We start from the raw sequence: 12109 nt of genomic DNA, 5'->3' as shown, positions 1-12109 counted from the left end.
AATCTTAAGGTTTCTTGACATTCCCTGCAGCACTGCCCCCACCCAGAAGTAACAGTCAAATATCTCCACACTTCATGACAGAGGGCTGAGGACACTCACTTCTGCCTGGCAGTAAGGACAGGCCATCCCCATCGAGTCCCTCTGTGAGCTGAAAGACGACGCTGGATCCTTGGCAGCCTGCTGGCTGCTTCTGAAGAGAGAAAGGAAGAAACATGGGAGGGAACGTGCAGCCACGGTTTGCAGAGAGGTTCCAGATGGTGCCAGAGATGGGATATCAGAGTGCTGAGACACTATTTATCACTAAGGGAAAACAGCCTGAGCCACATTCCTGCCATTAGCCCAGGCTGTCAGCAGTGAGCACAGAACCCGACCACTTATTGAGGGCACAAAGGACCAGTAGGGCTCCTCCCGCTCCGTCCCTTCCCTTAAAAATGAGACAAAGGAAGAAGAACCAAGCAAAGAAACCCAGCCATACCTTTCCACTCACAGAGCAGAAATAGGAATAGCAGTCATCTCCTGGCTGAGACATGGCTGGTGAAGTCTCAGAGGAAGCTGAAGCTCCCAGGGCTCTCTCCACAGGAACGTGCCCCGCTCTTGGAAAGAGCTGGCTTCACTCTTCCTAAGACTGCCTCGAACCCCGAAATCTCCTTTTGGACAGGAACCTTGCAGAAAGTTGCAACAAGTGAAAAACTGTCAGGAAGAAGCATTTTCCCAGCTTTCTTATGCACCCAGCCATCTGCGGGACAGCGCAGCACAATTTGCTCTTGGTGAAGGTCGCGTTTGTCATGTCTGACATGAAGCTGGGAACCCGGCAGCAGTTTTCCAGGGCAGGAATGACATTTCATCATCCTCACCGCAAGATGGGATGGAATTTCCACAAGAACCCATTTCCCTGCAAACAGCCATGCTGAGGGGCACCGCTGGAGCTGGGAACTCCTCCCCAGCACAGCTTTTCTGCTGAGACACCTCCTGGCAACCACCCAGCACCAAACCCAGCTCACCTGCTGGGCCTGCTCAGCCCAAGCTGTGCCCAGATCACGCACACGCCGCAGCGCTGCTTCAGATGGGCTCTCACAGGGTCAGCTCCAAGGAGGGCCCAGAGCTCAGTCTGCGTGCAGACACTCACCAGAGCACCAGCTCTGCTCACCACCTGTGGTACAAATGCTCCCACCCGGCAACGGTTGTGACCTCAGCGAGTGTCTGCATCACTGCTGTGCTTTCATCATAGGCGAAGGGAATGGACTCCTTCTAGATCCAAATGGTAGGAAACCAATGCCAGGGTCATCCAGTGGGGTGTTTTTAAGTAAAATAACAGAGAAGTGAAGCTGAGTCTAGTGCAGCCCAATAAAAACCAGTAAAGGCCAATATGGCCTCATAGTGGTCAATGGAGTTCCAGAGGAACCTGTAGGAAACAAAACCCAAGGCCAGTGCAGCCATCTCTGGTTGGGGTTTTAAGCCCCAGGGCTGATATCGGCCTCTCAGACTGTGGCTTTAAGTCCCAGGGCATTGCTGGCCTCCCCGGCTGTGTCTGCATCTTCAGGCTCTCAGGCTGGTGCCGGCCTCTCTCAACTGTGGTCATGGCTTCAAGGCCCTGGACTGTTTCAAGCTTTTCAAGCTGTGCCTTTAGTCTCCAGGGCCTTTTTCAGCCCGTCTGTCTGTGGCTTTGGCTTTAAGCACCATGGCTGTTGTCCAATGGGCAATACTCCCACATTTGCCAATGACCATCACTTTACAGGAGGTAGTGAATGTTGACAGTTCCCCTTTCATTTTTCCTTGGCACGTAGGTTACAGAGTTCTCCTATGCTATGTGCAGGTGCAATACCTCTGAGCAACCATTTTGATGGTTTCAGCAAAGCTCAGGGCAACAGGCTTTGGTCATCCTCAGATTTACATGATGAGAGAGACAGAAAGACAAAAGTTCAAGGTAATAATCATTTCTCTTCTTCTAGTCAGCGTGCCATAACTAAACCTGCCATACTAAGACTTTTGTCCTGATAGGGATGTTTCCTTAATCTCACACTCTTAGCACAACTATTTCTGCTGAGATTAATAGAATCATAGAATCACAAGGTTGGAAAGAATCTACACCGTCATCTAGTCCGTCCAACCACCCTTTATCATACCTACAGAAAACCACTAAACCATATCTCCTTTCTCCCTATCCAGATGTCTCTCGAACACTGCCAGGATGGCAACTCCACCACCTCCCTGGGCAGCCATTCCAGTGCCTGACCGCTCTCTGAGAGAAAAAGTTCCTTCTTATGTCCAGTCTAAACCTCATCTGATACAACTTGTGGCCATTTCCTCTTGTCCTGTTTGTTGCCTGGCCCGTCCTATCATAACCTCCCTTCAGGAAGTTGTAGAGTGCAATGAGGTCTCCCCTTGAGCCTCCTCTTCTCCAGACTGAACAATTCCAGCTCCCTCTGCCTCTCCTTATAAGACTTGTGCTCCAGACCCCTCACCAGTTTTGTTGCCCTTCTCTGAACACGCTCCAGGGCATCAATGTCTTTCTTGTAGTGAGGAGCCCAAAACTGAACACAGTACTCAAGATGTGGCCTGACCAGTGCTGAGGACAGAGGGATGATCACCTCTCTGCTCCTGCTGGCCACAATATTTCTTATACAGGCCAGGATGCTGTTGGCCTTCTTGGCCACCTGGGCACACTGTCAGCTCATGTTCAGTTGAGCATCGACCAACACCCCCAGGTCCCTTTCCTCTTCACAGCCATCCAGCTACTCTGCTCCAAGCCTATAGCGCTGCATGGGGTTATTGTGGCCAAAGTGCCAGACCCAGCACTTGGCCTTGTTGAACCTCATCCCATTCACCTCAGCCCAGTGATCCAGCTTATCTAGACCCCTCTGAAGGGCCTCCCAACCCTCCGGCAGATTGAGACCACCTCCAACTGGGTGTCATCTGCAAACTTACTGAGGGTACACTCAATCTCCTCATCTAGGTCATCAATAAAAATATTAAACAATATGGGCCCCCGTACCGACCACCGGAGACACCACTGTTGCAGAACGGCGGGAGAAAAGCAAACGACCACACCTGTCATTGACATATGATCAGCTATTCTCGTTTATTCCTTGGCTGCATGTACCTTTATAATACGGATAATTAGCTCATACATATTGCAAAAGTGGAGCTCATCATTGGTTCCCAATTACATACCATCCCTGAGTATCTTAACAGCTTGTTGTTATCAACTGAAAGCTACTCCCTTGCTGAGTTCCCAGAACCATGGCTAGTTCCTCACCATCCCTGGGCATCTTGTTGTTCTCGCTGTCCTTGCAGGTGTTATGGCTGCTTGATAAACTGCACCGTGTTTACGACCCTTCTCAGCTAACTAGCTGTAAAAAACACTCTCTACATTTCCCCTGTTTTCTTTCTGGCTGAAAAAGGGTTTGATTTAACGACTGATTAATCATATTTAACAAGCAGTTCAGTTCATTTGTTCAATCAGTTCTCATGTAGTTTTATCCTGCTCCGTAGCTGCTCTTTGAACTCCTCATCTCAATCCATGGCTGCTGCTCCGTAGAATTCTTCTTGTATTACAACAATTTCAAGATACTGCCTATAGAGTAACAACACTACTTAAATTAATAACATAAGTATTATAACTCAATCAAAGCCTCGATTGACAATACTCTAAAAGTGAAAAAAGAGACAAGTCAAATACAACATAACAACATTACTGTTAAACCCACTAAAAAGAACAAATATGTTTGTACTGCAACCTAAGTTTCTGCAACCTGAAAATAAATCCGTGAGGGTCCCATTGTGTTAATCTGTAACTGATTTGGAAAATTCTTCAATTTTCATATACTCTGATACATTGATTTTTAATGACCACTAAAATTTGTGCAATAAATGCTTTTAGGATGCTCATAACCATGCTCTACCAACTGAGTTATCTGGGCTAATAATTGATTAATGATCGCACAATTTAATGGAATAGCATGTCAAATAGAACCAATTTTAGAGGACAAATGTACTAGAGTATCACTAGGGGCATTAATACTTACTGACCCTTAAGAAACAGCAAGCCATGTTGGTGGTGGATGCGACAGGTAGTGCCAGCAGGCCGTCCCCTGCTTCAAGGTGCACATTTCCTCTCTCACCCATCACAGATTCTCTCCTGCATTCAGGGTCTGAAGGATTTCTTCCAGTTGTACACCATATCCGCATGGCCAGTGTGTGATACAGAGCCCAAGTGGAACACCTGCTTGGAAAACAGAATAAACTATCAAATTTAGTTCTATTAGCGTGCACTTTTGTCTAAAATGATGCATGGTTATATTTTAAAAATCCCAATTAGTTGGATGTAAGAGAGGTATCTATTCTATGATACAGGGTCTACTCTTTGACTGGGATTCCTTTCCAGGTTTTGTCTTTGCAAATTAAGAAAAGCTAATTAATAGGCTAATAACATCATAACCAAACAGTACTAAAACATTGAAAGAGCTATTCTGGTAGATTCTAGCATTGATTACATCACAGAATCACAGAATCACAGAATTACCCGGGTTGGAAGGGACCTCAAGGATCATATAGTTCCAACCCCCCTGCCTAGCAGGGCCACCAAACATACACATTTACTAGATCAGGTTGCCCAGGGCCCCGTCCAACCTGGTCTTGAACACCTCCAAGGACGGGGCATCCACAACCTCCCTGGGCAGCCTGTTCCAGGACCTAACCACCCTTCTAGTAAAGAACGTTCCCCTAACATCCAACCTAAATCTTCCCTCCTTCAACTTAAAACCATTTCCCCTAGTCCTGCTATTATCAGCCCTTTCGAAGAGTTTACTCCCCTCCTGGGAGTAAGTTCCCTTCAGGTACTGAAAGGCTGCAATGAGGTCACCCCGCAACCTTCTCTTCTCCAGGCTGAACAAGCCCAGCTCCCTCTAGCCTGTCCTCAAAGGGGAGGTGCTCCAGCCCCCTGATCATCTTTGTGGCCCTCCTCTGGACCCTTTCCAAAATCTCCATATCTTTTTTGTACTGAGGGCTCCACACCTGGACACAGTACTCCAGATGGGGCCTCACAAGAGCAGAGTAGAGAGGGACGATCACCTCCCTATCCCTGCTGACCACCCCTCTCATGATGGAGCCCAGGATCCCATTTGCTTTCTGGGCTGCCAGAGCGCACTGCTGGCTCATGTTAAGTTTCTCACCTATCAGGACCCCTAGGTCTTTTTCAGCCGAGCTGCTCTCAAGGACAACTCCTCCCAGCCTGTACAGGTGCCTGGGGTTCTTCCGGCCCAAGTGCAAAACCTTGCACTTTGCCGTGTTGAACCTCATTAGGTTCACCCGAGCCCAGCTTTCCAGCCTGTCAAGGTCCCTCTGAATGGCATCTGTTCCCTCCACCGTATCGACTGCACCACTCAGCTTGGTGTCATCAGCAAACTTGCTGAGGGTGCACTCCATTTCCTCATCGATGTCATTAATAAAGATGTTAAGGAGCACCAGTCCCAAGACAGACCCTTGAGGGACGCCGCTCGTTACCGGCCTCCACCTGGACATAGAGCCATTAACCACCACCCTGTGTCTGCGGCCTTTCAACCAATTGCTTATCCATCTAGTTGTCCACCCATCAAATCCACCTCCCTCCAATTTGGAGATGAGGATGTGATGGGGGACCATGTCAAAGGCCTTGCTCAGGTCCAGGTAAATGACATCGGTCGCCTTCCCTTCATCCACCAACGCCGTCACTCCATCATAGAAGGCCACAAGATTAGTTAAGCATGACCTTCCCCTGGTGAAGCCATGCTGGCTGTCTCGGATCACATGCTTGTTCTTTATGCGATCAAGCATGTTGTCCAGGAGGATCTTTCCATAATCTTCCCAGGCACAGAGGTGAGACTCACCGGCCTGTAGTTCCCCGGGTCCTCCCTGCTCTCCTTCTTGTAAATGGGAGTGACGTGACCCTTCCTCCAATCATCCGGGACCTCACCTGACAGCCATGACTTCTCAAATATGATGGAGAGCGGCTCAGCAACCACCTCAGCCAGCTCCTTCAGGACCCTGGGATGCACGCCATCTGGCCCCATAGACTTATACTCATTCAGTCTAAGGAGGCACTCTCGGACTTGCTCTACCCTTACAGTGGGGGCTATATTCATCTGCCTTGATGTACACTCTGAAATGGAATTCGGGGATATCAGAAAACTGGAAATGAATTGATTTTTTTAATAGCGGAAGTAAATAAGCATAGGGACATGTGCTGAATTATTTCATCACAACCATCTCTTCTGGCCTTAGAATTTACACATCTGCATAGGGCTCGTTCCATCATTAATTCTAGTGATATGTAAGTTACTTTGTAAGCTCCTGAGTTTAGATAGCTTGTCATTATTTGTAGGGCCGAATGGTACAAAGAAATTGCATAGTACTCCAATAAAGGCTTATTCTTCTAAAGCTTTTCTGTCTTTTGTTCTGGAGATGAAAGATTATCATTTTTCAACAGTGGGGATCAGTAAAAATCTGAAGGAAATCTGTCTAATGTAATGTTTTCATTAGAGCTGAAACTTGAGAGACATTAAAACTGTTTTTCAGCAGCCTTTTGGTTTTGCCACTCACAACAAAAATATGCATTATTCAGTATAACTTTTATCTGTACTGATCTGCAAGTTAGGGAATTAAGTCATAGTTTTAATTCTTAACTTCTTGCCTTATAGCGTTTGGCAGGCTGCTAAACCATCAGAACATGCCCAGGAATATCTGGATTTTAACCTCCACTGACTCGTATCATAGACCACCTTATGCTGTGATTCCATCAGGAACACTTAAAAAAAAATGGCCTCTGAAAAATAAGTACAGACAAAATTCTGAGGTTTTAGAAGAGAATCTTCTTCTAAATCTCTGCACTTTCTTTTTGTTTTTTCCCTATTTCAGTGAGTGCCACGTTTTGTCCTCAAGGATATCACTTTGCAGTGATATAGATGAAAGATGATAAAATGAGTGTTAGGATATTGTTACATGAAGTCAACTAGAGAAGGTAGGAATGAGATTTATTCAGAGACTTTTACAGCTCTGTATCAGGGAGAAATCTAATCTGCAAAACACGTCAACAGTTTTCAGTTGTTTCTTCGATGACTGCTTTGCACTTCTGTTTTGCCAGCTACAAGACAGGAAGAACATGAATTTCCTGTGTGGAGAACTGGAGGTTTACTTTGTGCACAGAGCATCCTTATTTTTTCTAAAAGTATTACACTGGATTCAGGTCATAGTTAAATTTTAGGAATGAATTGCTGTTGGAGTCTTACTTGCCATAAAAGACAGGCTGCAGGTATAGCTCAACATGCTGTTGCCAACTTGTTCAGCCCTGAATTCATCAATTCATCAGATTCCTAAGGTTATAAGAGAAATGACTGGAGATCTGCTTCCAAATGGGATTCATTAGCATTTGTCAGCTCCTCTAACCACACGGTGCCTGATGAGCTGTTTTGCAGCACTACATAGGAGATATCTGTAGAGTGACAGTATCACCTGTTCTTACTGTTTGATGAGTACATAAAAGAGAATATAGCACAGTAGATTCTCAAGGTACTAGAACTGTGGATGCCACATGGGTTGTTGGCTGTAGTTGGCCCTGCTTTAAGCATTGACTGGTTGCTTCCTTCCAACCTCAACTATTCAGTGGTTATATGCTTCTTTCCTTTTTTCTTACCTTATTCCCATTATATCTAAATGTGAACTAAAAGTTGGCTCACGGTTTGCACAGGTGTTGGATGCTTTCTTTATGTGCCTTTCTGCCCGTTCCATTCTCTTATAACAAGTGATTGCTGTTCAGAAATTTCACTCTGAAAGATCCTCCCCTTGCTGTAACTCTCATTTTTCCCTGTCTTTTGTTACCTGATCAAAGGATTGAAAGCTGTTGATTTGTTGCCATTTACACCACAGGCTGCCTTTATTCAAGACTGACAAGTTAGTTACTTTTATTTTAAAAGTTACTTTTATTTTAACTCAGTTTTTCAGAAAACGGATTGTTTTGCTGAGAGATCTACATTTAGTACTTCTTAAAAAACACTCATACGTGTACACTAATCACCAATTAAATTCTTCACAGATCTGCTTGAGATGTACCATATTTCATGCACTAAAAATAAAAGCAAGCCAAAAAGAAATAAGTTAATGTGAGAAGAACTGAATATCTGGCCTATATTCCATCCACGTACAAACAGGAATGCTGAAAGATGCTGTCCAGAATTAATCAACAGTTGCCTTTTTCTGCACAGGACAGTGGGAGGAGGACCTTTGGGGACCTGGGGGATGCCTAATGACAAATTAATAAGGATTTAGACAGGATTCCGGAAAAAAATATCACTTCATCAATGCCTTGTTTTTATACACTTTTCTAAGTATCTGATGTCAGCTGCTGCTGAAAATAGGACAGGGACAGGTGTCTGAGCCTTAATGGCTGCTCTCATATTCACTGTTACTGAAAGTGCACGCCTGTTCAAAACAGAACACAGGTTGACCTGTGCAGACATCTCTGCCACTTCGGTGCTCCTCAGTGAAACCTAAGACTTCTGCCAAATGCCTTCAGGAAATTTCTCTGAGCTGTGGTATCATTTCTAATTGCCACCTCTGAGGTCTAGGCTGCACACGTCTGTCTCATCAGGCATCTGTCTGCTTTCAAGAGACTGCAGCACCGTCATAAAACTCTAACGTGTCTGTCCTTTAATTATAGAACACATCAGCATCTCCTGCAGCGTGTGCACCCCCTCATTGCCCATCAGGCCAGGAGTACTGATCTGCCAGCAGCCTGGCTTGTTTGCAGTAACAGCAGGCTGGTGTGATTATCGGAAAGCGGAACATTTGTAGGGGTCTGACTGTTGTGTGATCCAGGGGATTTCTGAATGATGTGCGCCTCCTCAAAGCCTCCTGCCGCTAACAAGCTCTTTGCCACTTGATGGCACTCTTAAATATTTAGTGAGTTGCAAACGCCATAAAATATGCCTTTTTTTTTTTTTTTTTTTTTTTTTCAGAACAGGGTTAGAGGATGTAGAGCCTCGTGCATTAAATAATAAAACACTATAAAGTCTGCAGCTTAAGCTGACCAAAACAAGAAAGGCAGGAGCAAGAGTAGAGTCGGTTGTTCAGTGGCTGCCAGCTGTGTGCCAGCTGGTTCAGCACTAGTCTGACTTCCCAGCTCTGGAGTGCTCTGCAGAGATGAGTGTCCTGTTGAGTTTTGGGGTATGGAATGTCCTTCACCACCTGGTTTCTGAGGAGCTATGTGTTGTGTGAGACTGGTAACTTGTCTGTCTGAGGGTCGTGAATATATTCCTGTAAACAGCAGGAGTGTTGCTCTTGACATTACTGATAGATATTACATAGCCCCCATCAGTCATCCTTTTCTTCTCTCTTCTGAGGTGTATATCCTCAGGAGTCTATGAGAAGTATGGAGAAGAAAGAGCCTAGACCACATTAGCTGGTCTGGAATACAAATCTCCCAGTTGCTGCTCTTCATTGTGTGGACTCTTTCTCCCTTTTATTTGAGTATCTTCAGTGTGTATGTTAGTATTCACAACAATAGGTTGCACTGTTTACATTGCAAAACCAAATCTGCTAAACCTATAATGCAAAGCTCTTTCTCATCAGTATGAGAAAAGTCTGGCACTACTTATAGCTCTGTGAATTCAGCTCAGTTATGTACTTCTTTTCTTTCCACTGCTCACCTGCTCTCCTTCATGTGAACCAGAGGAGTGCTGAGCTGCAAGTCAAATACTCCTGCTGCTTTCAGGAAGGCACGGTATCTTTTCATCCTGTTTTCTGTTGTTCTTGTCTGCCTCTGAGACTCTCCAGTAGCATGCAGCAACAACTGTTGCCTTACTTGAACTTGTTTGCACTGGTGTTTCCAAATCTATTTTTTGTTGTACCAGTTGACTGCAGTGTCTCTAGTATTTCTTTGCTGGACTGTGTTTTAGAGTAAGATGCAAACATGCGTGTCAGCTTGTTTCCATACCGGCTGTTTGAATCTATCAGTCTGGGTTTCTGGAGTCTGAGTCTTGATTCTGACATGTGTGGAGCCCACAGCAGTAATTACGGCTGTGGCATGGCCTCAGGTCATGTGTAAATTACAACCTTCCTTGTTGCCTGTCAATTTTGTCTTTTCTAAAATTTCCAAAAGACTTTAAAATCCTATTTTTTGTCTCTCTCCAATCGGAACTGCAAGTTCTGTGCTTCCCAAACAGAGCCACAACTAATAACATTAACTTGATCAGGAGTACCAGGAGTTAGTCCAGCAGTTGGTGGAAGGTGTCAGGCAGAATACTAAATGTGACATTCCAACATCTGAATCAGCACAAACCAAAGTGGTCTGCAATTTGCCAGTGCTGGACTGAGGGGATTGCCCCAAGCTTGCAGAGCTTGCTGCTGACCAGAGGGCATCTGCTTATCCCTGGAGCTGGGAAATGCTCACTGAGCTCAGCCCAGCACAGGTGGTTTTAACAGCGGGATTCAATTTCCACTGACAGATGGCAGAAAACAAATACTGGTGGAGTTATCAGCTCAGACAGCATCTTGGAGGGGATGCTGTTGAGTTCAGTGGTGGCCCTGGAGCTAGGCTTTATTTTTGTTGGTCCTCAAGATGGAAATACAAAGTCACAACAGAAGGAATGTGTGACTGATGAAAAGACAGGTGGAGTTGCAAATGCTGGGAACAGGGCTGTCAGTGATTAATTCTGTGGTCAACGGGAGTTACTCAAACCAAATGCATTTTAATGCATCCAAATATAACATTATACCTCTCTAAACAAGGAGGAGTGCTGTGTCTTGGAAGGCAGCAACTCTGAAAAAATAAAAAGTAGGCTTTTGTGGACAAGCAATAAATCTGAGTTTCCAGTGTGAAACTTTGACAAGGAGGGTGGACATGATCTTGGAGTGCAAACAGTGAAGCCTGAGTGGCAGCAGAGAGATTACTTAAGCATTACTGAGACGGATACTGGAATACCACATTTGGTTCTGGAGCCAGTGCTTTTCAAAGAATGCATAAAAACCAGCAGATAGCTCAGAAAGAGCCCCAAGCTGTTTCAAGAGGTAGAGAAGTTGCTATAAAGGTGGAGAGAGAACAACATATCCAGTTGAAATCCAGGCTGAATGTGAATTTTGTCTGACCTGAGCACAAGTCCTGCCCACGTGAACGACTCCGCATCATTGGAAAATTCCTTAATATTCTACAGTTCCCCACATAACTGAGAAGCAGATTTCTCTTTGCAGCTCTGAAGGCAGCACTTTTGGCTGGTATGGCAAAACCCAGCTCTTTGCTGATCTCTGTGCCAATCTGGTGAAAATAAATCAACTTTTTTTAACTTGAGACTGAGAAAGTTATCAAATACGCACTGAACGCTGACTTACATTCAGTTTTAAGTAACTTAATGAATAGAAATGCCAGGTATGAAAGAACTCCTCCATCCAACCAAGATAAGGAGAGTGAGAATTAATAGTGGCAAGACAGACAAGTCCAATAAGGAGTTAGGTGTGACTTCTTAATCACTTCACATTATTATGCATTCAAACTATAAAATGATTTGGCTTCTCTGTATCTCAAGATTTTCAAGTGAAGAATGCATGTGCAGACAAAAACAAGTCATAGGGTTCAAAACAGGATATACCTGTAACACCAGTGAGCTATGAAATAGAAAAGGCCAGGCTTTCTGACCCCGAGCTACAAATCAAGGAATTCTCAAAACATTTTCTTTTCTGAGAAGGGACTGTTTGGGTTGTTTGGTGTAAGTTGAATTTCCCCTGCCCACAGTGAGTTTCATGGCCACATCCACAGAGATAAATGTTTGTGTCGAAACAGCAATATACTTGGTGGCTGTTATAAGGAGTAGAAGCAGAGTGAGCTTCACTGATTCCAGTTGAAATCTCTCAGGGGTCCTGGGCTGAGGCAACCTTGAGCAGAGCCCTGTGATGTCCTGGTTCTACTCCCAGTTCTACTCCCAGCTTGCTGTGATGTCTTGGGCAGTCCCTCCATTCACCTTTCTCTTTCCCTTGGCTATGAGAAGTAGTGCTGCAGATGCTTAAAGAACTCTGATGTGCTATAAAATTTCCAGTTATTATTGTTAGTCCTCATCAGCCTTTGAAAACACATTCAACACATACTCAG

The 12109-nt window shown here is 44.9% G+C and overlaps 1 long non-coding RNA gene across 1 annotated transcript; it reads right to left on the bottom strand.

Moving 5' to 3' along the window:
• Nucleotides 1-138: 138 nt before the first annotated feature.
• Nucleotides 139-1076, bottom strand: LOC146760459 (uncharacterized). Its single transcript, XR_014947707.1, has 3 exons — nucleotides 1002-1076; nucleotides 476-662; nucleotides 139-190 (listed from the first exon to the last, which is right to left on the bottom strand). It is a non-coding gene; the product is annotated as an uncharacterized LOC146760459 (long non-coding RNA).
• Between the last annotated feature and the right edge of the window lie 11033 nt (nucleotides 1077-12109).

This window comes from Coturnix japonica, chromosome 6 (genome assembly GCF_054131305.1).
Source record: "Coturnix japonica strain WE chromosome 6, WE-NBRP24, whole genome shotgun sequence".
Lineage (NCBI taxonomy): Eukaryota > Metazoa > Chordata > Aves > Galliformes > Phasianidae > Coturnix > Coturnix japonica.
The sequence above is the reverse complement of the archived record's forward strand: the minus strand, read 5'-3'. Positions and strand labels throughout refer to the sequence as shown.